Source organism: Artibeus jamaicensis, unplaced genomic scaffold (assembly GCF_021234435.1).
Source record: "Artibeus jamaicensis isolate MK-2021 breed Jamaican fruit bat unplaced genomic scaffold, CSHL_Jam_final scaffold_916, whole genome shotgun sequence".
NCBI classification, from domain to species: Eukaryota; Metazoa; Chordata; class Mammalia; order Chiroptera; family Phyllostomidae; genus Artibeus; species Artibeus jamaicensis.
The window spans coordinates 40,715,469-40,742,213 of record NW_026522059.1 but is presented as its reverse complement, the minus strand read 5'-3'; positions in this window follow the sequence as shown (position 1 = coordinate 40,742,213).

Below are 26,745 nucleotides of genomic sequence, written 5' to 3'. Positions count from 1 at the left end.
TAAATAGAATATATAACTTTTATATATTCTATTTACATAACTTACAAATCTCAGGAAATATAAAAGGAAACAAGGTATTTTGAGGAGTGACTTTTCTTGCTATATATTAATAGTCTCAAAAATATAAAATAATAATAGAAAATGCAAAACAAATTTCAACACATTTCCCACAGGCTAAAAGATCAATATATAATATTTACCTAAGTTTCACAAAAAAGTAGAAAATGAGAAATGTTATTAAAATGATACTAACTTTTAAAATATCTAAATCTCTAATGCAATTCCTAAGAATTTTCCTTTAAAAATCCAAGCTATCAAAAAGTTAATTTATTAAATATGTTTGCATCCTTATTTAAAATAGCAAATCATTAGCAGCATCCTAAATTTAATAGTATAGTGAAATAAGTAATTATTTTAAAATATCTTACGCCAGAAGATAGGTGGGACATGGGAAAAAAAGCAAAAGGTAGACAAGATCTTCCCGTGAAGAGTATATTCCATCTGTGGGGCTGATACTCAAATACTAAGTCTCTGAGAGCAAATCTCTCTCAGTTCTCTGGTGTGTTAGTGAAGGCTAATGATTGCCTTTTTGGGGAGAAAAATTCTGATTGTCAGAATGAAGTAGTCTCATCATGGCCAATTTTAAACTATCAATTTGATATTACTAAATGTGGAATGATAGACAATGTTATAGTATTTCTATCATAAACACAAGACCAGACATAGGTAATAGTAAAAACATAATGAAATTAAAAACCAGTCATGACTTTAAATTTGTATTACCTTTGTTTTTAATAAAACTTATTTGCTTTAAACCGAATAATATAATTGACTCAAGTCTATATAATGGCCCTATTTGATGCTTAACTCATTTAACAGAATTAACAATGGGCTATTATGAGGCTGTATGAGCTGGCTCCAATGGCTGCTTCACTTCTGTCTTTATCTTCTGGCTCCAGGAAGTTCAGACCTGTAGTGTGTCATCACCTGTTTTGTTTTGTTTTTTTGTTTTGTTTTGTTTTGTTTTGTTTTGAAGAGAGATTTCCTCTTTAAAAAGCAATTAATTATTTTTTAATTTAATTAATTTATTTTTTTAGATTTAATTTATTTATCTTTAGAGGGGAAGGGAAGGAGAGAGGAAGAGAGATATCAATGTATGGTTGCTTCTCATGCGTCCCCTGCTGGGAACTGGCCTGCAACCCAGGCATATGCTCTGACTGGGAATCGAACCACAATCCTTTGGTTCACAGGTCCACTCTCAATCCACTGAGCTACACCAGCCAGGGCTAATTACTTTTTTAAATTGTGGTGAAATATGATAATATACATTTTACCATCTTTTTTAAAATATTTTATTTATTTATTTTAGAGAGAGGGGAAGGGAAGGAGAAAGAGTGGGAGAGAAACATCAATGTGTGGTTGCCTCTCATGTGTCCCCTAATGGGGACCTGGCCTGCAACCAGGCATGTGCCCTGACTGGGAATTGAACCTGTGACCCTTTGCTTCACAGGTCCGCACTCAATCCACTGAGCTACACCAGCCAGGGCATATTTTACCATCTTAAACACTTTCAAGTGTATAGTTGAGTGACATTAAGTACATTTATATTGCTGAGAGCTATCGCCACTATCTAGCAAGAACTCTTTGCACCTTGCAACACTGAAACTCTGCACCCATTACATAATAACTCGCCATCTACTATTTCTGAAGTTTCTACAACCACCATTCTACTTTGTGTCTCTGAATTTGATGACTTAGGTACATCAGATAAGTGGAATCATATATTATTTGTCCTCTTGTGATTGGCTTATTTCACTTAGCACAATGTTCTAATGGTTTGTTCATACGGTCATGAGAGTGGATCCTTTTGGGATGACCAATGATTCTTGGCACACTTCAGAAACACCAGATATTCCCTTTCCAGCCTCCTCGTCTGGCTGCCACCAGCCACCTCTGCCAGCCAGAAGATCCCTGTTGGACAATTCTCTGGTGAGAGTTATGTACCAGCCATTACTGGAAAACACACAGGCCGAGCTCTCCAAGTTCCCCTTGCTTGGCTTAGAGTTTCTCTCCAAGGAATTCCACATTGTCCAGTTCTTATATAACAAAATATTAATCTTCTAGGGTAGTCTAGAAGTGGTTAATGAATTAACTTATAAAAATCAATTTTAAGCTATGTTTGCTATAGTAAATCTGTGAACCCTTTAAGCACCTACTTTTCTTGTCTCTGAATCTCACTCTAAATTCTAACCAGGAAGAGTCCAATTTTAACACTTTTCCCACCTTCTGATGACTCTTAATCTTTATTTCTAGCCCACATTTCTCCTGAGCCCCAATCCAACATCCAAAACCTATCACAAACACAGTAGAACCAGACAAACTACTTGACTCCTCATATAGTTCTCTACTGTATTTTCAGGTCTGTATGCCCAGCCACATCTGTAGCAAACCCTCATCACTGATAGTCTGATCTTACCATAGTTCACTAACTGGTATCCTTTACTCTAGCTGTGCCTCTCTTTGGCTATCTGCTGCTATTGGACCATGGTGACATTACTCAAATACGAAGGTGACTGTGCCAGCTTTGAAATTTTTGGTAATCTCATAAGATCTCTTTGGCATGTCCTCGCTTATACTGGACCCAACCTCTCACACCAGAAGTGAGGCTTCTCAAAGAATTATTGTTTGAGGTGTGGTGTACATGCCGAGTGTCCAGTCCCTTTGTTCATATTCTCCTTTTGCCTGAATATTCAAATTTCCTTGGTCTTCTCTAGCATTTCAACCTCAAAAATCATCCTTCAGAATCAACTTTGTAAATATAGAATTTTATGACCTTTTTCATCCGAAAGGATTGACCATTTTCTTCTTTTTTTGTTGTTTTCCAAACTAATTCTATATACATCTACCATTGTATCAATACTTAAACAATTTTATTATACTTCCTGGATTAAATACCTATTTTCTTCCAAAATAAAACTATAAGGTGTTTAAGAACCAGTTTTATTAATCTTTAGATGCTTATGGTATAATATTTTATCTTATGAGTATTCATTATTTGATTTTTAGAAGGAACAAATGAATAGGTAAAACAAACTACAAGCAAAATGTTATTTAATTGTTAGAATAAATATTTAAGGTATGATGTCATGTTATAATGTATAAAAACTATTAGTGGAACAGAATGCAAATTGTATTTATATCTTGCATATAACTTGGTAAAACATATGTACTTAGAAGAAAACCTGGAAGAAAATAAACACAAATTGCTACAGTTCATTCATTAGAATGTTAAAATTTGAAATGATTCTCACTCTCTTCCTCTCCTTCCCTCCTCTCCATCCTTTTCTAAATGTTCTATCAAATGTAAAAATTTCCTTTATAACTATATATATTTATATATAACTATATTTTTTTAATTTTAGGAGACAGATGGTTACATATCATTCTCAATGGTATATCTCTTTTTATATGTGTCATTTTTTTTCACAATCAAATGCTTCCTCATAAAGGCAAATTAAGAATAGTCAAGAGTTGTAGCAAAACTCTACTAACTCAATTACCCCAACCTCCAAGATCAGGTCATGTGTGTCCCACTTCTGTTTTTGCTAATGTCCCCAAATATTCCAAGTCACCATCCGAAACTAGTCAAGTTTTGGAATCATTCTTTTGTAATATGTCTCATTACTTTTTCCCTAAATTTCTTCAAAGCAGTTGACAGGTTGGGGAGGAGGTTAGGGAGTGGAGGAATTGAGCAAACAGGAAAAAAGAAATAATTGACCTGGACAACAGTGTGGTGATTGCTGGGGCTAGGGTTGTATAAGGGGACTAGATGGTAATGGGAAAAATACAATAAAGATTAAATTTTTAAAAAGAGCATTCCCCGATGGGAAAAACATTTTAAAAAGCAGTTCCTAAATTTAAAATAATGTACTGTCACAGAATTTATGTAGTCAAACTGGTGGGCAATTAATCAAGAACATATCTGAAAATCATGACTACAATGAGATCCTGCATTTCTTGCCTCTTTTGACTGAGTATCCCTTGTGTCAGACAAAACCACAAAAATCCGATGACAGTATGCCTTTTCTCTCTTTGAAGGCAGAGGGTTGAATGGGCAGCTCAATAGTTGTACAATCCCCCAGCCATAGCAATTCAAAGGCCAGAACATATGAGAGTCACCTCTACATTTTTGGTACCTAGCACATAGAACTTGCATAATTAATACATGTTGAGTCACATCATAGCTTTGTGAGATAGGCAGTAGGAGAAATAGACATTAGTATCAATAAGAGAACACTGATTAGAAAAATAAAATTATTGTTCACTGTTTTCATATTAACACGTAGTAGGAAGAAAATGGCGAGTCAGAAAGCGCTAGTTGGAACCGAATATGATAGGTGCTGTGGTTTTTATATGTATTCTTTAAATACATACTAGGTTACTGATTAAAAGAGAAAACATTGGCACCCAACTGCCTGAATCTGAGACCTCTCTCTGCCCCTATACAACTGTGTGACTTTGGACAAGTTAGGTGATGTCTCTGTGTCTCGGTTTCATCAGCTGTAACATGGGGGTGATGCTGAGAGAGATACTTGATAGAGTGGTTGCGAAAATTAATATACATAAAGCCTTAGCACAGACACTAGAACATAATAAACACTAAGTGTATTTTTTAAAAAAGAACTTTACAATCATCCCTGACTGGTTGTGTGTCTTTCCACAAAGTGGAAGGTCACAGGTGCGATTCTCAGCCAGGGCACCTGCCTGGCTTGTGGGTGCAGCCCCCGGTCAGAGCGCATGCGAGAGGCGGCTGGTGGATGGTCTCTCACACACAGACGTTTCTCACGTTTCTCTCCCTCTCTGTCTCCGTCCTTTCCCTTCTGTCTAAAAATAAGTAAATAAAATCTTTTTTTAAATTTATAGTTATTAGTAATTTTTATATCATCCCTTTGAGGTCTATATTACTAGCACAATTTCACATCGAAGAAAACCTAAAACAAAACACGTAAACTAGTCACAATAAAACTCAAATTCAAACTCAAGCCACAAAGATCACAATGCTTATGTATCACAATGTTTTCATCAAAAACTCTTTCAGAAAGAATAGGAAAGAAGGTGTATATTATGTTTAAACCTTAACGAGCTAAAATTCTGAGGAACTAAGTTTTCCAAAGCTGAATTTTTGGTATATTTGAATATCCCAAAAGATTTGAATTTTAATCCCCATAAATACTACATGCTTCTGGTTTCAAGTCTTTCTATTAGTTAACAATATGTACTTAACATAATTTACTTTATTCTTCATACCTCAAGCTCATTGTTATTTCCATCAGTTACTATATGTACAGAGCTGTAAAGAGCCCACGTTGTCACACCCTGAAGGGCCAGTGAGTTCTACAGAGACCTTCGCTCCTTCACTTGACGGCCCTCACCTGCATGTAGTCCAGCACTTATCTGCAGTCTGTGATTTTACTCGCTCTTCCTCTACGCTGGGTAACAGTGTTCACGGATCTCCCAAGGCAGTATGCCTGCCAATAGCAACACTTTTCTCTTGATAATTTTTACTCAAATTATTCTGTGGAATTGATAGAAAGAAGTACATGCAACTGGGCTGACCACATCATGTATGAAACCAGAATAAGCAGAATCTGAGATAAGGCCTACAGGGCATGTGTGATATGAGTCAAATCCACATGCTGTACATGTGAGAATTGCAAGCATCCCCTTTGATTCTGCAGAGACCATTTGCTCACTCACTTTTCCTTCTCTGTGTGTCCAAGAAGGTATATAATACTATCCTTAGTTAATTCATTCAACTAGACAACAATGAAGACTTGGAATATTTAAATCTGAAAATGAGGATTTATATAGAACATCATTTTGAAACGAGAAGACCAATATAAACCATAGCACTTGAGTTTGACTTGCCTGTGCTGTGGTGTTCTGTGAAGTGAGATGCTAACAAGGCATTGAATAAAAAGTTTGTTATTTAGATATATTTTCAGGAATTTTACCTGTGTTATTTTCCATCTGCAATAGGCTTACTAGAAAGCATAAATAAATATTGCAAACAATCACTTCTTGGTGAATTATCTCTTTAAGGATGCTCATTCCAATGCAAGAAATATAATACATAAAATAAAATGTTATGATTTTTCTTGTAATCCAGTCTAATCCTTAATTGGAAGACAAGTGGTGACTAATTCTTCTAAACTCTATTTGCAAATATTTTAATGCTAATTTCAATATATTTAGTCATTGGTTAGATTCTAAAATGTATCAAATTATGGAGTATTTAGAACAAAGTTTCTCCTCTTTTAAATTCATAATGTTTTCATTTTATCTAACATACTTTTTATATTTCTTTTGAAATTCCTCATATGGGGATATTTTTCTTGATTTTAGAGAAAGAGAATGAGAGACATTGAGGTGAGAAAGAAACATTGGTGTGAGAGAGAAACTTAGATTAGTTCCCTCTGTATGCACCCTGACCAGGGATTGAACCTGCAACCTTTTGGTGCAAGGGGTTGTGTTCCAACCAATGGAGCCACCTGGCCAAGGCTATAGTTTTTAGATTTTTGCTTGTTAATATTTCAGATAGGAAGAAGAAAAACTAATGTGACCTATTGAAATATTATTAATTATACTAGTCATTCTGTATTTGTTTGTTAATCTCCCTGAATTTGCTTTCAGCCTATATGACTTTATTTTTCTTTTAAACTGTGTTTTTGTCGTGGCACGATTCTGCCCCTAATTATGAATCTTAACCTTTTAAATATTTTCATGTAAAAATTCTACTCTGTAATCATCTTTAAGCTTTTCCATCAATAAACTTCTACCTCAATAACATTCTTAACTTATTCTAAAATCTTATTAATCTTTTATGCAAAATCTTTACTGTCATATTACTAATTTGTTAGCCATTCTGCTTATAATACTTATTCGATAAATTCTTGCCTTGGTGTATTAATTATTCAGCCATTATGACATCTTCCTTCCTTTAATCTGCTAACCTAAATATCCTCTTTTCTTTGAATCTTTCAGGAACTCTCCTTGGTTTAACCATACCTGATTTTTGTATATTTTTGTGGCTATAAATTATTTATATTATTTGTGCTGTTGCGTGTGTTTTAAAATTTTTCTTTTTTCCTTTTCCTTTTCTTTTTGTCTTTTTCATGAGTGTGTGCTCTAACTTTCAAAAGAGAGAGACTATCACCAAGAGGTCTCATCTTTTTTTCTTGTTGTTATTGTTGGTCTTATTCATCTCCTTTGGCCAATATGTATTCTCTAAATTTTATATTCTAAGTAAGTTATTGCTAGACTAATGATAGAGGAACTTAGAAGAAAGTGAAATGGTAAAAATTTTATAGACTTCTCTTAATTGACTATTTCTAGGTATTTGGTTAAAATTCATGAATGTTAGAGTTCAAACAGGTGTCAGAGGTCATCAAAGTCTTATTTTATGAATAAGAACTCTTAGGCCTAAAAGAAGTTAAGAAACAGATCCACGGTCAACTAGCTAGTTAATAGCTCTCTGAGGACTACAATCCAGTCATTTGATTTTCAGTGTGACTTTGGGTTCTATAACATGTTCCCCCCATATTAAAAGAGTACTCTCCTTAAGTGTTTTGGAGGTGTTATTTTAGTAATGCCTGAGATTTGGATAGACTAAAGGACCATGGTCCTGTCTCACAGTTGTGCTGAACCAAAAAGATGTTAAGTGGCTGACCAGGTTAGCAGAACAAATCTACAAAGGCATCAAAATAGAACAGTCTCTACTGTGTTCAACTTCTTAATGTTATCTAGTAAGTTCCTCTGCCTTTGTAAGAACAAATTCTATCTTCCCCAGAGGCTAAATAACTCCCTAATGGTAAATTAGTCACTTAGGAAGCACATTAACTCTTCCAGGCCACTGGGGTATCATTACTTTGAAATCATTTGTTTCCAGGCCATTGGCTACAATGATAGTACACTGCTCTAAATGGTACCCTAGTGGCCCAAAAGACCTAATGCACCTTCCCTAGTACTAATCTTGCTGCAAAGCTTAGGGATGCCCCTAAAACCCCTTTGCCTCATAGAACGTTCAGACATTTTAAGGTTTTCTGACCAAGGCTGGCACCATCATAAATCATGTCGTCCTTTTGACTTCAGAATTCTTAGTTCTGTACACAATGATTTTGTGATCTTTCTTTACAGTTTTTTTTCTTTTAGGCCCAAACTCTTCCCCTTTCTATGATAAAATATATCAAAATTCAGTTCCATTTTCATAGAGGTATGCACCAGCCAGCCTTTATTAAGGGATAAAGTAAATTCCATTAAGGTTTTAATAATGTGTGTTATTTAATAATGGTTTAATTAATCATGAAACCAGTCAATCAAATTAAACCATTTGGTAATGGTATTACTAGCCAATAGTGAGTTTGTGTATTAAAACATGTTTTAAAACTACATATTTTAATTCATTAGACCAACAAATACATTGATATTACAAGAAATTCAAAAGTTAAAAAAAGTTGTATAGTAAAATGCAAATGTCTCTCCCTAATCTGATCCTACGAATCCAGTCCCCTTTCTTCTGGGGAAAGCTTCTCTTGCCAGTGATCTGTATTCGTATTGTTATAAGTATATATTGCTTCTATACAACTGTTAGCTTTTTAGACAATTCTATACCTTGCTTTTTCACTTAAAAATAGAAATTTGGAATAATTCTATTTCAATACCTACAGAGTAGCAGCATTATTTTTAACAGATAAATAGTTTTCCATTGTATGGATATACCATAATTTATCTAACCAGTCCCCTAATGATGGACATTTAGGGTACTTTTCTCCCAAATTTTTGTTACTAAAAACAATTCTATTATATACAGAATTAGCCTTGTATGTATAAAGCAGCCTTTATATACATGTGTGACTATATCTGTATATAATAAAATCCTAGAAATGAAATTGCCAAAGGATATATGCATTTTTCATATTGATAAATATGATGAAATGACTCTCTGTGAAGTCTGACAATTCACATCACCTCGACAACACACTGTGTTATTGCCTTCTGGCATTGGTCAATTTAGTGGGTGAAAAATTGATTTCACATTGACTCCTAGAGCAAAGATTCACAATTTGGACAATCTGACACTAAGCCAATGTTTTTTCTTCTCCTCTTAGCCTACAGAGATACATTGGAGAAAGGATTTTCTGTAACCACAGAAATGACAACAGATTCATAGAAACCCACTTCACCTGGCCTGAGAAGTCAAGTGTGAAAGAAAAAGGCATATGAAGTGTTGGTAAGCACAATGTGTAAAGAATAGACACAATAGAAGAGAGCAGGAGAGGAGAGAAATAAAAGTCACATCTGAAATAACACAAGACCTCTGGGACATTGATAAAAGGCTCGGACGAAGCAGAGCATGGTGAGGAAGTAGAGTGTCAGCCACCCCAAGACGGAGCTCTGACTTGACTCAACACACTTGTTAGTTCTCTCTTGTCAGTCCTCTGGAATTCCTATTCTTGTTATCACCATTATATACATGCAGTTTTTGTTTCTGAAACCTCTTTAATGGACTTTTTACCTACACACTTGCAGGAATTAGCAAGGATCGCATCACTCCAGAGTTCATTGGTTCTTTTTATTTAATTTTTATTTTTTTAACATTTCTGGATTATGGTACTTGAATCAATGGATTAGTGATAACTGAAAACTTTTTTTTCCATTAAAAAAAATGAAGTAAGATAAGCCAATTTTTTTCTAATAAGAAGAGAAAAAAATCACCTAACCCAAAATAACAGTCTTTATAGCCTCATAAACCACAGTACCACCCAAGATGTTAACAAGCTGGCATGTTTTGAGCATCAAAGATAGAGAGGAAACTGTGTTTACATGTTTGGCACAAAAACTAATGAGGAAAGTCAATTGGCCCTTTGTCTTGGAGGTCTGAAGCGCTGAGCTCTAATGTTTGGTTTCTTCATTGGCACTTGTTCAAGTAATCACTCGTGGCCTGACAAAGCCGCACTTGTGTTTTATTAGTGGCCATGCTGAACTCTCCCGCTTGGGCTGTGTTGTCTCTCAATAGAGTGCTTCGGCAGAGGGCACACTTATTTGAAAACACTAAATCAGAGCATGGTGATCTTTGCCCAACCAGAGCAACCCAGAGAACAACAAAAAATGTTCTGTTCCTTTGGTTTGGAGAGGAAGGGAGGCAAGGACGGGAAGAAGGTAGAACTAGTGCCTGTGGCTGGGTAATTGGACACTGGTAGCTGAAAACCGAGGGTATAAAAGAAACCTTTCCCCATTCTAATCATAGAGGCTGCATTAAAATCTGAACCTGCAGCAGTGCACGGAGCAGTCCACGAGTCCTCGCTCCTGCCTGCAGGGGCAGGAAAGGTCAAGGTGACCCCAGAGGTCTTTTTTTCCCCCCCTGAAATTGTAAGGTGTCAGGAAAGAATAATCACATTACTCTGTGAGGAAGCTGACTTTGTCTTTGCAAATACAGCCTGGTAGAAAAGAAAAGTTCCAAAAGTAGGTCAAAGCAGTGTTTGTTGTACCTCCTCTAATTAGGTGGCTTTTTACCCTTTGTTTCTGCCTATTTCCTTCTATTCTTTATTCTTCTTCCTCTTATTATTATTATTATTATTATTATTACTATTCCCATTTAGAGATAGAAATGCTTTGCACTGTCCTGACATTTTTACCTCCACAACTGAATAAGAATCCAAACATTTGGCTGCTATTTTCAAAGTTCTGAACCAGGAATGAGAATCCAAAATCTGGTTGCAAACAACATTTTTAAAGTGACAGTTTTGGCAGTCTTACCTACAGATCCAGTAAAAATAAAACCCAGAACAGTTTGTTCTTAAACTATTTCTAGTACCAGTACTGTGAAGAAAGTACTGAGCTACACATAATTAAATTGACTTTTTTAAGTGACTGAAATTTTACATGTTCAAAATAAGAATTTGGGATAGGTTAAGATCTACCCTTGCCTTTGCCAAATCCTTGAAGTTCTCTCTGGCTGCCTGCCTTCCATCCGATCTTCTCATGAAGGGTGTAAGTGTACACTCGAGCGTTCGCTACGCTAAGGAAGGCTGAGTGGTACCTCTGGGGAGAAAGTGCAAAATGAGAGTTATTCCTGGGGAAGTCGTGTGATAAAAAGTTAAAAGTTTAGAATATACTGAATGTGTTTGACTAAAATGTCACCTCTCTATCTTTAGATAAGCAGTATTTCCTTTGCTAATGATTTCTTAAATGTCTTTATTTTTTGAAATAAAGAGGACGCTGATTGTAGTATTTGAGTTTTATAATTCTGAAAGACTTTTGGTATTATAATCTCAAGATGTCATTGTTCTTGCACAAAGTAAAGTATTAATGTGGGTAAAGTCATTCTAAATTATTATTCTTGTTAATAATATTTACTCTTAATGTAATGATCATATTGTGCCAGAAACCCAAATGACTTTTTAGTGTTGGTAGTAGTGTCAGTAATCATGTAGAAGCATTCTAGAAAACACAGCTGGAGAAGGGAAAAAATGTTTTGGGGCTCCTGGCCTTTGAAATCTAAGGTGATGGAAAGTGAAGTCCAATACCTGAAGTCCATAGCCCCAGTCGTGGAGAAAAGCGATGTGTTTAAGTAAGATTTGCTTTTATTACAGGTGATTCAATTCTCACCCTTCAGATCAAGGGAGAGCTTGTGGCAAGAGATAAGCCCCACCCGCACCCCATTTCCCTGCCTGCCTGTGCCTCCCTGCCCCCCATCTCTCTCTCCATCTTCCTGCACCCTCCCACCCAGCACATGCCCCCATATGGTTCCTTCCCGCAGGCTCTGCTGCAGGAATGTCAGACACTGCAGCTCACATTCAGAGCTCGGATTACTGTGAATGCGGCCAGGGGACGAGGGTCGGGATGGAAAAGAGGAACTACCAGCTCAGCTATTTCTCCACGGAGGAGCTGTCCACAGGCCTGGCTCAGGATGGATGTGCTGATGCTGCAGAGGGGCCATTTCTCTCCATCCCCATCACGTCCCTGTGTGGGGACGCGGGCTGCTCTGCACAGAGGGGAGGTCTGGAGGGCGTCCTGACCCACTCCCCTCCACCCCCCACCTTCTGAGAACGATCCATTCAGAATCTATCAACGTGAACATTAAAAGCTGATCACTATTACACTCTTTTAAGGAAAGATTTTTTTCCCCTTTGTAAAATGTATACTCTGCCTGTGAACCGTTTGCAGGGTTAAGGCACACAAGACCTTTTTTGAAATAACATGAACAAAATAAATTTACCTGCCACCTAGAGTGGTATATATGCATATATATTAATACAGCCTAATTATATTATACTATGCATCATATTTGTTACATTTACAACATGTACTCATATATGCCATAATGTATACTGATACATACTATTATAACTTATAATGTCAACACACTAGACTTCACTAATAGCTGAGTCACCAAACAAATCTCACATATTCAATTCACTAAATCAGGGGGTATAAGGGGGCTTCGCTCACCAAATGTGGAAGAATCAAGGCCAACCAAATGGAATAATAACAAAAATATAGTAACAATGTAAAGTTCACAGTGTGAACTATATCCCATCAAATAAAGATAATGACTGTGTTCTAGGGTCCGTCTGTTGGCAAGACCCCTATGTTATCAACCTAAGGGTTCCCCATAAATGACACAACTTAAGTCTGATGCAGAGGAGTTAGATGAGTGTGGTGCATTTAAACAGGGAACCAGGTGATAATGGATTCACCTACTCAGAAAATGGGAGAGGGAGAACAAAGGTTAGGCATTGGGGAGGGGGAATCATGGAATCTTGGGTGCTTTCCTTTTAGAGCTGAAATATTTTCAGAAAATTGTCCAGACTGCAAAATGGAAGTTGTTTAGAACCAAACACAGAAATGTGTGTCGTGCTATGAAAATCGACCCTGAACGGGAATGAAAGAGAAGACACTTTATCATCTCCTGAATATATTTTCACAGTGACATAAATATTATTTAGTTATCAGAAAAGGAAGTCAGAAACCACTGATGTATGCAATCAACAAACAGTATGTAGATTGCACACATCCAAAAAAAGTCCAGAGACTTAATAAAAGTTTCAATTTATTTCTTTGGAAGACCACTCCTCTCTTATTTCTCTATCATTGTATGGACACCAAGGTGAATAATTCAAAATATTAAGTCCTATTTAAACATAAACTGTTAGAATCATTTTTTGCAAATGATACTGACATTTATAGAATATAATTTTTAAATCATTTAATGATGAGATAAATTTTATTCAACACTTGTCAAAATACTAGCCATCACTACCTACTGTTTGGTTTGCAAAAATTGCTTTAAAATACATTGCCATTGCTCTAGCTATGATGGACTAGCATATGAGCATTAAATCAGTCGACTACCTGGTGCTATTGATATTGGAATTCTGTGGAAGTCTATAGGCTATTTCATCACTGAAAAAACATTCAATTTAGAAATTTCAGAAACCAAATTTTCCTATGACCTCAGCTGTTTTTTACAGTAGTTGCAAAAATAATGTGAACCATCTTGTAAAAAGTTAGAAATTATAATGTTCTTAATAACTGCATCTGACATACTTATGAACTGTCAATAGTCTCAACAGAAATTCAGAAAGTATTACCAGAGATTTTCATCAAAATGTAAAGTCTATAATATGTCAAATAATGACATATTTTACTTTTTAAAATAGAAAAATGATAAAAATATTTTTTATTTCTTTTCGATGCATGCTGCCTAAAGTCATTAATATTATTTTATCATGATCTCCAAATAATAGCAGTAAGTTTTCCTGCACTGTCCCTGCACCTTGGTTACATTGCCTCTGAATGCGTTCTGAACTACTATAGTCCTCAAGTTTAAACTTCTTCATTTGTAGGATATGAGCTAACCTTAAATTGTGATTTTCTTGCCACTTCCAAATATTTTTAATTAAGCCATTGCTGTACCAGCTATTATTTGTGTATGTTATTTTCCTCCATCAGACACAGATGTTTGATTGGTAAGTTGGCCACAAAGCAGATCTGCTTGGCGAATGATTTTGGAATTTTGCTCCTTTGATATTATGACTAAAGTAAACATAGTCATCCCATCTATCAAAAAATATGCATATGAAAACACAAATATTTCTGAAACAATTCAGAGAAATCATCCCATTCTTCTTGTCTTAGCTCTTAGAAAATTATATATATATATATATTACATATATATGTATATAAAATTACATATATATATGGCTTTAATGTTTTTAAATCCTTCCCTTATCTTAAGAATTGATATTTTAACATAGATGTTGATGACCTGAGGCTGTTACCTTTGCATGGTACAATTTTTTGACCTATGAAATTATTCATAAGCCTCACATGTAGCCCTATGTTTTAAGTGTGTCTTTGAAGTCTTTGACTAGATTCGGTGTTTACAAGAATCCTGTCTCTGCATGAATTGGGTCACGTCATTATCATACAATGTCCTCAGACCAATGACAAATGTAGTTATGATTCATGCTAGTTCTTCAGGATGAAAAGATAGTTTGACTCAGCATTTTAGGGACTGAGTTCCTAAAGTGATGTATTTTACTAACATATAGACATAATTTAATTTAATTTTTCTAGATTGACTTTTTGCAAGTATCTAACGACATCTTTCCTTGAAAAACATAGGCTCTCACTAAAATTGCAAGAGGTCATTTGGCCATTTCAACCACGTAAATAGAAGATAGCTTTTCATGTCTCTAATTTTTAATAATTCCAAGGGTTCTACTGAGTAGAGATAATGCAAATGGACCAAAGCTCCAAGCCAGGCCTCTGCAGAGAAAATCTGAATACTGCAAGTTCGATTAAGCTAGCTAATTTTCAGTCCAACAAGCTAATTTCCAGACAGACTCTTCTGATGTTTTCCCTCTGTTTGTAATTTGCATCATTAAATAGCTCTGTGTTTCAAAGCAGCCACGATACTAAGGTCACAGGGCTTTGTGTTAAATAGCAGCCACCTCAATTTTTTTTTAAAGGAGGGGACAGAGAGCAGCTGATCCTGCTGTACCATGATTTCCTTTTTTCTTAGCAGGAAGAGGCTGAAGTGTCTTGTGGATCACAGAAATGTTGCTTTGGTTCGAAGAACAGCTTTCCTTGGTGTCTTTGTGCTCCAGAAAGCCGCCCAGGATCACAGGTGGCCTTGATTATCAAGATTTTTTTTTAATGGTGTTCCCCTCCCTTTCCTGGAACAGCAGGACATCTCTAGGACATGAATATCTCATTTTAAGTGGCACAAAATTAAAAAATCCTAAAGAGCTATCCAAAACCTAAATTAAAAACAAAATCTACCGTGGAACTTCAAAGGGTAAAACTGGTTAGCAAACATTACTGGTACTAAGAAAGGGTTATATAGGCAGATAGGGAGAGTTATGGCAGCTCGTGAACAATTTTTCCTAGACAATTTTCAGAGGACTACTTCTAAAATGCCAAGTACAGACAGAGCAGGAAAACACCTTTTTTACTCTTAACTATATCTCTCCAGAATAAAACCATTTCTCTTTGTTTCTCTGGTCACAGGACTATGTACTGGGGCTCATTGACACCCTGGAGCACTATTCCTAATCCTACATGCTGACGTTGGGGCTAGTATTAAAAAATCTTCAATCATAGAACTCCAAGCCATTCATATTAATGTGCCCGAGTCAAATTACCCTTTTTATTCTGCAGGGGAAAGAAAGACCATAAAATGCTCTCTGAATCCATAAGGACAACCCCACTGGCACAGATGGGAATTTTTCTGTGAAGTGACAGCTCTGCTCTCCTGAAACGGGACCTAATGATGGCAAAGACCTTCTTTAGAAACACCGTGTTTTGTCGTCGCCCCGACTCTACCATATCGTCCACTCCCCAGCCATCCCACAGCCATGTTCCTGGGAAGTTAACGTTGGCTCAGAAGAAAAACTGTCATCTCTAACAAAGAAATGCAATCGCTGTTTGTTGTGGGCCTAATTCAATTTGCAGTATCTCTGGATTTCTATTTTGACTTGAGTTGTTTTCAGCACATTCTCTCCAAGTTACCAACACTTAGAAAGTATATTTTAAGAAATGCCAACATTTTTGCTATTTACTGAAGATGACATGCTCAGGGATTTATTTCCATTAAAATGGAGACTGCAGAATTTAGAAACACACAGTGTAGAAGAATTCAGCAAAGCTTTAGCTAGACAATGATGAGATCTTAATGTTAAAGTGCATATACACACACGCACACACATACCCCTGTGTGTTTTCAATTACCTCAGTTTTTATTGAGAGAGGTAAATTTGGGTTTTATAAAATATTCCACCCTTGAGAAGAAAACTGTTTCATTACAGTTCACTAATGCCTATCTTTTTCAAGAAATAAGACTATTCCCTCCTCTCTGGACCCTCAGCAGTTGGCTTCTGGTTTAAAGGTCATGCTTACCCCTCCCATCGTACTCTCTCTCCCTCAGTAGAGTATGAGCAGCTTGCGGGCAAGGGGTTGATTCCTTTATAGCACTAACATAATGTTTGGCACATTTACTATAGCAAGCATAGGTGGAATTAAAATATATATTTATCTTTCTTTTCAGAACCGCATCATGGTATGTCCTTATAATGTTTCAGTTGTCTTGAAAAACTTTGATTTGTTGAGGCAGAGGGAGGAAACTACTAAAAGCCCCTTCAAGGAAGACAAAATGTCAATAAGATCCATTAGTAGGATGAATGTGAAGAAACAAGAGAAACCAAATAGTCATCTGTAGGCAGCATATAAAAATGCCCGGGTGTGAACAGCCCTGTGCTATTTAAATGGATGCATTCTTACATGAATCTGCTATTCAAAGGATATGAGGAAAATGGGAGCAGATTTAGTTTGCATCTATCTTTACTTACGTACTCAGATCCCATGGAAGAATATGAAAAGACTTCAGTTAAATAAAGGATGCAAAAAAAAGGTTCTTTTGAGTACATTCTGATATATGCAAACATGACATATTTAATTAGTATTATATTCCACCCATTAAAAGATACTCGAGATTGAAGACATGATAATCACCTTCTAATAACTTAGAGCTGCTAAACTTCTCAGGTAGCTGAAACTATTCCTAGTTTTCAGTGTGGACCACAAAGCAGGTCACAGAGTAGCAAAACTAGAACTGGAAGCTTATTTCCAGTTCCCATACTTCTCCATGGAACCATGGAGCTGTGCCCCTTATATTGGAAGCTCACATGACTCAAAGCAGAACACGCTAAGCAGCTGCATTAAATAGATCATGAAATGACTTGCGGTAGGTAACAGATGTGTTACTAAGGACTCTTATTCACCCATTGCTTTTAGGTTGAAGGGAATCATAAAGCTTTTGATTTTGTTCAAGAAAACTAGTCTTCAAAAAGCAATTTTTTTGGCCCCCACTCTATCAGGCTGCACAGAATTCTCAAAGCAGCACAATGTTGTAAAAATGCCCTTTTAATCAGATTACCCTTGGCGAATGTCCCAAACGCAGACTGAAGTGCAGCGCTCCTGGTTTCTCAACAGCTTACACTAAGCCTGCACCATGGAAATAATCTACTTTTAAAACCCAGGAAACAAATCGACTGCACTAAGGACATAAGTCGCTGTCATTAGGGAGTAATTAGACTCAACATTTTTATACACTCTACCAGCCCACATTCAAATTATATATCTCAGGCCAATAGGAAGAAGGTACTTCAGGTGAGTGTTTGGAACAACCATGTAGAAAAGTCATTAAGGCCAAATAAATAGAATATTAGGAGGAAGAACTGAAAGAGCTCTTGTTTCAACTTTAACTTGATAATACCTAAGTGAGGATTTTTCTGAACCAAAACTGGGGAGTTTAGTCACATAACACATAGAGAAAACATTTTTTTTTTAGCATAGAATATTTTGAAGGATCAACATATGTCCCTATTATTTATTTTAGGCTAACATGTTTCCTCTGTTGCATATTTAATATAAAAATTCTAGAAGAAGAAAGAGTAAGAAAATAGTATTCTTAAAACTTAACACTATGTCATTCATCTTTCCTTAATAGTGAAGGTTACTTTTGGGGGTTGGTGACTCATCATCATGTTACATTGTATAATATAATAGGAAGTTACATCTTAAATACTTGTCTCTTCCTGTCTTATAAGCCCTCCCCCCACCCACCTCGGCACACGTGTGCCCAAATAAAATGCTTTGGAAAGAGGAGACTCACAACCCCACATTCTGTTTAGTGTTATTCTACCTGATAAAATAATGATCATCATTAATGAAACTTTTAAGATTAAGTTTCTTGTTTTTTAAGTCACCTCTGAGGTTGTTTTCTTATTTCTTTTCTTTTGATTTTTAGTTTGTTTTTGAGAATTCTAAGTGGAAAATATCAATATGTCAAAATCATGTAGAAAACATTGATTTCTTTAGTGAAAGAAGTAGAATATATATTCTCAGCCACTGGATATGAGAGGTTTATTTTTTCCCTATGAGACTGAAAAGGGATTGGATTTAGGAGTGGGCTATTCAACTGGCCCAAAGCTCTTGTTTGAGCAATGTTTGAGTCCTATTTTGGACATTCTGCTGGTAGTTTCATTTCTAATTTATGAAACATTTCATTAATCCTCAATCTGTCAGCTATTTCTTGACAACAATAGAGGCTGACAGACAAAAGATTAAAATGTATTAAATACCCTGTACTTTAGAAGTTTTTGAAACGCTCTGCATTTTAGTTCCTTTGTCACCTAATTTTAAACAAACTGCATTCTTCCTAATTTCTTCAGAGAGCGAGTAGACAAGACAACAAAACAATTTTTAAATTCCAAAATACCACCGAACCTAAACACGGCTGACAGGGGGGAAAAATCAAAATACAGCTATTCTTGAGCAGAATTGCTAGCCTGCCCATTAAAAGCATCTCCCAGCCCAAGTATTTCAAGCATATATTTTTTCGTGTGCTCTTCTTCCTCATCCTCAGCATTCCCCCACCCCCACGTTTCCAATTTCATGCATAATTCATGACCTGATAAATATGCAATTTCAAAAAGTGCAGACAAGGCAGCACTGCATTAAAAAAAAAAAAAAAAGAGCTTGTGCTTTTTACACACACGTCCTGTGCTGCACTTTACGGATGACAAATCTCCTCGTGTTCAAGCACCGCATTGTGTGCAAGCGCGGAGTGCGGCTGCGCTCCGGCCAGACACCTTCTAGACATGTTACGCACTATTTGAAGAGGAGGATAATCCATCGAATATAAACATTTAAAGAAATTAAGTTAGCCATGACTTAGTGCTTGGCACTTCACCATTGGAATTTTTTAAGAAGTGGTTTGCATATTCACTCTGTCAGGTGGAAGCGAGCAGGGACCTGCAGGTCTTGCTTGGAGGTCTCCAGACCCCGAGGGTTCTCCTAAGCAAAAGCCATTTACTGGATCCCACAAGCACATTCTTCAGAGGCCAATTTAATAAGATCAACGGTAAACTGTTCCGCCTGAGCGTTCAAACAGGTAAACCACCTCTCTGGACGCCGAATGGAGGGCAGAGCGAGGAGGGTCCCTTCGCGGGCTAATTGTCTCATTACCAGCAGGAAACAAAATGGAGGCGAGCCCTTTGCAAAGCAGCTCCGGGCTGAGCTGGGTGCACGCGAGCGGGGTGCATTCAGGGGGGAAAGCGTTCCTTAAAGCACACGAGGCATCTCATCAGATAAATATTACAAGTAATGCAATGGATACAGATGGCATTGTATCTATATGCTGAGAACACAGATAATAGGAATCAAGGGCTCATGGAAAGGGAACCATTCTAGTTTAGCAACAGTTAAGTTCTGAAAAAAAAAAAAAGAAACCTGATTTCAGTCTGAAATGTAACCTTTCAAGTGAACACTGAAATTGGAAAACACCATGGGTAAGAAATAGACCACAGCATTTAATTTGGACTGGCTAGTTGGAAGCCTATATTTACTGTACTATAATTTCAAATTTAATTAAGTCACACTGCTGACGCCAGTAGCATCAACACAGTAAAGATGATTAATTGCATGCGTAAATGAAATATAAACAGCCCTAAAAGTAACATTAATGCAGAACCTTGCACACAGAAATGGTATGATAGATTTAAGCGCAAGCGCCTACCTGCGTCTTTGCGACACATGCCAGAACTGGGATGAGGGCCCTGCATTTGAATGTAATCATTGTACCAAAAATATAACCTTTTACGGGTCATTATTTTTATAAGACATATGTCCAACCTCCCCTCTTCCTCTCCTCTGCACCTCAACCCCCAACATGATTTGTTATCTTAGAGAAGACTTCTCACACAATTTGCATTGTCATCCTATGGATTGGCTACCAGAACACAAACATGAGCTGACACACTGCAGTGGTGGGACTGGGCTGTCAAAACAAGGCAGCTGGACTGTTATATATTCCACTTAGCTTCCATTGTACTTCCACTCACAGCAGCCGTAGGACAAAGGGCCCGACAGAGCTAACCACGGATTGTCACCTTGATTTGTCCAGTCTAGCAGATATGCAGAAATGAATTATATTCCCTGCGTATGAACACAACACAGAAGCAAATAAGCTTGCAAATAGCATCTTCCAAACCATATTATCTAAAAAATGCCAAGATCCTTCATAGATACTACATGCTGCCTCGCTCCGTAGGTGAAGAAAAGCAGAAAGAACCATCCGATCAGTGAAGACATAAAAAGGCTCTCCTCCAATAATATATTCTTGACATTAGAGCCTAAACTCTCTGATTGAGAGAGACGTCATTTGTATTCTGCTTAGTTTTTGTTTTTGATGAATGCTATCACAATGCTTCACAGTGCAAACATAAATTATATTTTTTAAAGGCTGTGCTAAATAAAGCTTAGTAAATAAAGCTGCTGCTCTTTTAAGAAAAACTATAATAAATTTAAATATTTTCTTAAAAATCATAAAATGAAGGACTTCATTCAATGTCTAGAATAATGTATTTTTTCGATGCACCCAAAGCCTGTGTTATTTAAATTTTACCAAATGTTAAGTCTCTAAGCCTGAGAGCACCCCAAATAGTTGGCTGTTAATGAGGAAATTCACTGGAATATTCTTTTAATGCAGTTGTTTAATTTACTACTTTACTGTCAAGGTGTTTGTATACCTTTGAGATCCAGGCAGTTTTAAGAGCCACAGAAGGATAAATGAAGCACACTGGGTTTGGCGATTTCTTTATGAAAAGACACCTTCAAAACCAGAGAAAAGGGGAAACTGTTTTCTACCAGCTTTTTGAAGACACGTAAAAGAACATTTCTTCATTCATTAAAGAAAAGTATTCTTGCCTTCTTAAAAAACGTACTGATGAAGATAACGATCTTTCACACACATAAACACATGCGCTTACAAATTCTTTCCATTTTTGCAGACAATGCAGGGTGCTTGTTGATCCCTCAAAAGACACGTTTTTGTAAAACCACAGCCTGGTGTTTCAGAACTCTGGGGGAAACATAATGTAACCTACAGTTTGTTTCATTGTTACTTTTTAATGCTGCCCACCTTGACAGTGTGTGCAGAGTGCTTGGCTCTGCGGAGCCTCGAGAAACAATTCATCTGTTCTTTTTTTTTTTTACTGTTTTAATTTATGAGACAGGGCTTATCTAAAGAGGCAGTGTTTAAAAACCCAAATATCCCACTTTGTATTAAACATATAATATTTAAAATATCCACACTCAAACTATGTTTCCTTCATAAGACCTATTAATTTTGAATTTTAAATGTCACCAGTCTATTATTGTCTACTGCTTATACATATGGATTCTGTTCACAAGGCAACACTTGGTACCCAGTGTTGTAAATGTTGACTAGCACAAGCCAACACGATACACATAGTAGACAGTATGTATGAGGAGAACATGAAACCCGACCTCACACAGAAATGCAAATGTTTCGTGATCAAAAGGCTGCATGTTCATAGTGAAGGATTTGGTCAAAATAAAACCTTCACTTTAGGAGGATGCATAGAAAATCCTGTATAACTCATTTCAGATTTATTTAGCCCCCCAAATCTAAATGTACCAAAAATACTGTTTATTATTGTGCACAGCAAAATTGCACCCATGTGCCTTCCGCGGAATCCTATGCAACCAACCATAAGAGCTCTGTGAGAGTGCACCTGACTGCAGCAGAATCCAGGCTTGATGGTTCCGGTGGGTGACAGAAAGGGGCCATTGGAAGTGCTATTATGCAGTTTGCAAGGGGAGATTTTAGCACATTCTAGCTTTATCTAGTTATGTTAGGTAGTTGTGTTTTTTTTTCCCTTTCTTGCTTTTACTAGTTGTGCATGGCTCCCAGTATTGAAATCTGACTTGTCTTTGTGACTACTATTTATTTTAAGGTTTAGAATCATTTGACAGATTTTCAAGTTGCCTTGGCATTTCAATCTGCTTTATAGTTGTTAATAAAATTCATACATTAGAGCCTTCATGCACATGGTCCTCTTTGAAAAAGACAGAATTTCATTTTATCCCTTGATTTTAATTGAAAGTTCTGAGAACAGAATACAAAGTACAAAGGTTTTTCTCCCAAATCACAGTAGAAATATATGCCAAATGTAGCGCTTTAATAGAAAAAGGCAACTTAAGAACTGATTTCCTCAAAGCTTATGTTTTATGTTTTTAAACCATAAGATGTACATATTTCTTTAAAATTGAGCCCATGATGTTATATGTGATCTTGGAATTTGGAGTTATTTCCAATTATTTTTATAATAAGTGCAATCAGATCTCTGCATAAAAGGTGAAAGAGAATTCTGTAATCATTAATGAGAAAAAAATGCCAAGTTCAAAAATGTAAAGATTTGAAATAAACACATATGACCAGGTATCTTTTTAAAATTAGTAATTATGTTTAAGGGGGGGGAAACAGTTTTAAAGCATTTCATGGAAGACACACATGAAATATTTGGAAACATCAGATTTTGTCCCAGAAAATTTTAATTGTTCATTCCTTCTCCCCATCACATTGTCCCCGTGCACCAGAATGCTCTTCTTAAACATAGGTTAAAGCCAGAGGGGGGGGGCGGGGCGGGGAGGGGAGGGGGCGTAATAGGGGCATCAAATCACTGTTCAGCATTGCCCTAAACTTTTATTACATTTAAGAGCAAGGCAAGCCACGCAGCTCTGCTCCCTGATATATTGTTGAGTGGGCTTTCTGAGGTTCTATTTTCCACGCAGGGTCAAGACTGCTGACATGGGATTAATCAGCTACTCCTCCTAAACCATGAATCAGAACAATTGCTGTCAGCTTCACATGGGTACAACGGCCTGGAAATAGAAAAGCTGGAAAGGGAGAGAATGTATCGGGAATGTAGAAAAGCAAATGGTAGTGCATAGTCGTAACTCTAGTTTCGCTATTTGTGGTTTGGTTTAGTAACCAAATTAAAATGATGAAATATACATTATATATATACATGTCCAACCAAGTGATTTTGGAACACCTTTCCCCACTTTCTCCCCTCTTTGAGGTCTTGTTCATATCAACTGTGACATTTTATAAAAACTTCAGACTGGTTTACTTTCTTTTGGTAGCCCCCATTTATGTTCAAGGCCACATTTAAACATGTCTGGTGACCTAGGGTGAAATTCAATGAAGCCTGTGCAAAATGCACGCAGCTCCTCTGTCTACATATTGCAAAGCCAACATTGTATTTAACCTCTCCTTGAATGTTTGCATTACAGAATTGGAAAATACTGGGTGCAAATGTCTGCATAAAGGGGAACTGAAATCCTTCACTATTAGAAAGGAGTGTGACAAGCTCCTTTTTCTCCTAGGATACACTTACATTAAAATGGCCTTGCTCCTAAATGAGATTGCTTCTGTTACTAACAATGACATGAAAATGGACACATTGATCGCATGTTTAAAAAAAATCTCTTGCTTTGTAAATGATATTAATCAAAACTAAAGATTATTTTTCTCGAGAATAAAGTACCATGTGCAAAAGCTTTATCTATTTATTAGCATTAGAACTGAATATTTTTGGAAAAGCAAGCATTAAGAATATATGATATAATATATGATCAAGTTACATGGGCAAGGGATTAATAATATTTGTACCATAAAAATGAAATATTATTTCATTACAGAATAAAAATATAGAAAAAATTTCTAAGTGAAAATTTATTTTAAGTATTAAGTTTAATATTATTTGATAGCAACATTTTGTTCAATTTTAAGACAAGAGTGCTCAAGAAAGTAGTCCTGCTATGATTTTTTTAATGAATATTTTTATGCTGATAAATATTAAAACTTAAAAGAATTTATTACTTAAAATATTAAAAAACAAAAATTCTGTACAAATATAATAATGTACAAAGAGTCATTTATAAATGTAATTATTTCCTATGTACCTTGAGCTCTGTTTTTATGCAGCTGATTACTGGTAATAAACTTATTTTCATGTTTCATGATGCTACCACAAAAGTGTTTATAGCACATGAGATAATTCAAATTGGCAGTAAATAATGTAGAATTATAATTCCATAAACAATCCATTCAACATATACTCAAACTGTATTTTATTTTAACTACAAACAGTATAGACATGTGCAATTAGAGGTTTGTTATTATTAAAAAAAACACAGACAGCAGAATTAGCATGTTACATGAAATAAAGTTGTCCAAAATAAAGATACATAAAATAAAAAGGATATATTTTATTTTAGAATGCAATCACAATTACTCATGTTATACTATAACATACTATATATACAATTTTATAGTCATTTTTAAGTGCAATATTTAGCGTATCTATACTAAAGTTCTTGAGAAGATTAAATCACTGAAGAAAGAAATAAAAGGATCTGTAACCATTTGTCAGAAGGACTTATTCTTCTCCAAAGGAATTACCCTATAACGTGAAGACATTACTAAGAAACAAATGTATAGCTACCATTACCACCTCTTTCAGTTTAGAACAGTATTTCAAGCGTTTATATAAATATCAATATTATTTGATTAAAGTGTATGGGGATTGAGATTAAAACTATTACATTGCTTCAATGAAAAATACCTTTTTTGGTTAAAAAAATGTACAAAATTATGTGAACATAAATTTGCCATGCTGAAGTACTCATACAAAACACTGCTTTTGAAAATAGTTATTAATTTTATCTTAATAGCATAAATATTAATACATTTTATAATTAATAAAATATTTGAAAATAAAAATTAAAGTTTGTAGCATAATTCAAAATAACTGTTTAATAATACTCTGACAATGATGTATAAGGTGTTTGATAAAATTACTGCCAAGTTTTCAAATTGTACAAAGTGGTCTAAATAATTGGTGAAAGGCTATTTAGAGTGATTTTAACTGTTTTTTCAGTTTTTTAATAATTAAAAAAAATTTTTATTTAGTTATTTTTCAAGTACAGTTTTCTGTTTATTTCCAGTAAAAGCATAATTAAAATATTTCCAAATAATTTCATAAATTTATCTAAGTTCTATATATGTATTTGTTTAGCATTTTATAATTTATTTTAATTGGGAGCATTTAGAGTAAAGGTTATTTCAAAAGAGAAGCCATAATATCATCAATGTTACTGTCTTGATGTTTGAATGAAAGCACTATATGAAGGGATTTATATAACAAATGGTATTCTAATCCTTTTATGAGAATGAGAATACTATGTTTATCCAGAATCAAATATGTATGATATATATTTTTGTTTTTTAATTTTAATTTTATTTTTATTTAATTTACTGGGGTGACATTGGTTAATAAAATTACATAAGTTTCAGGTGTACAGTTCTATAATACATCATCTGTATATTGTATTGGGTGTTCACCACCCCAAGTCAAGTCTTCTTCCACCACCATTTGTCCCCCTTTTAGTCTCTTTCCCCACCCCCACTCCCCTTTCCCTCTGGTAATCACTTTACTGTTATCTGCCTATGAGTGAGTTGATAAACTGTGGTCAGAGATGAAAACTGTGGCCAGAGAAAAATCCAGGTAACTGAGAACAAGATGAGCAGGTATAAAGTTCAGGATTATAACGGAACACAATTTCTTCAGGACAATTGCTCTAGCAATGCAGAAATGCTCACAAAGAGTGGGAGAGGGAAGAGGCATGGAGGGAGGGAAGGAAGCAGTGGAGGGAGGGTCTGGATAACCTTCAGTAAGGCAACCAGTTCACTGATGTGCCTCCCACCGTTCTCCCCAGAATGATTTGCACTGAGAAAGGCTGGACACCTAGATCAAAGCCACACTCAGCCTCTGGACTTCTGCTAACTTGTCCTCAATTATAAATGACCTTTAGGCAAAGAAGAAAAAGAAATATTTCTTTACCATTAAATGGAACAAAATTAGTATTTTCAAATTGCTGAGTGCACATGTACAACTAAACTCCAGGCTATTTTTACTTTGCCTTTTTATCAACTACATTTCATCTACTCTCTGCTCACAATTTGGGAAGTGTTTTAAATTAATATGTATCCCTATAAAGTATATAATCAAGGCTTATTTCCATTTAAAATCACATTTTAGTAATGTAAAAGAATCAAGAGGCATGTATGAGGATTTATACAACAGAATTTTTCTGTATTTGTAAATTGATGTAAAACCTTAATTTCTTCTAATAAAAATAACATCAAAAGCTTGTTAATAATATGAAAACCCAAAATACTATTATTCTTACTTGAGAAAAATTTCTGTTTGTTTATCAAATATGTGGATGATACCTCAAAATTAAAAA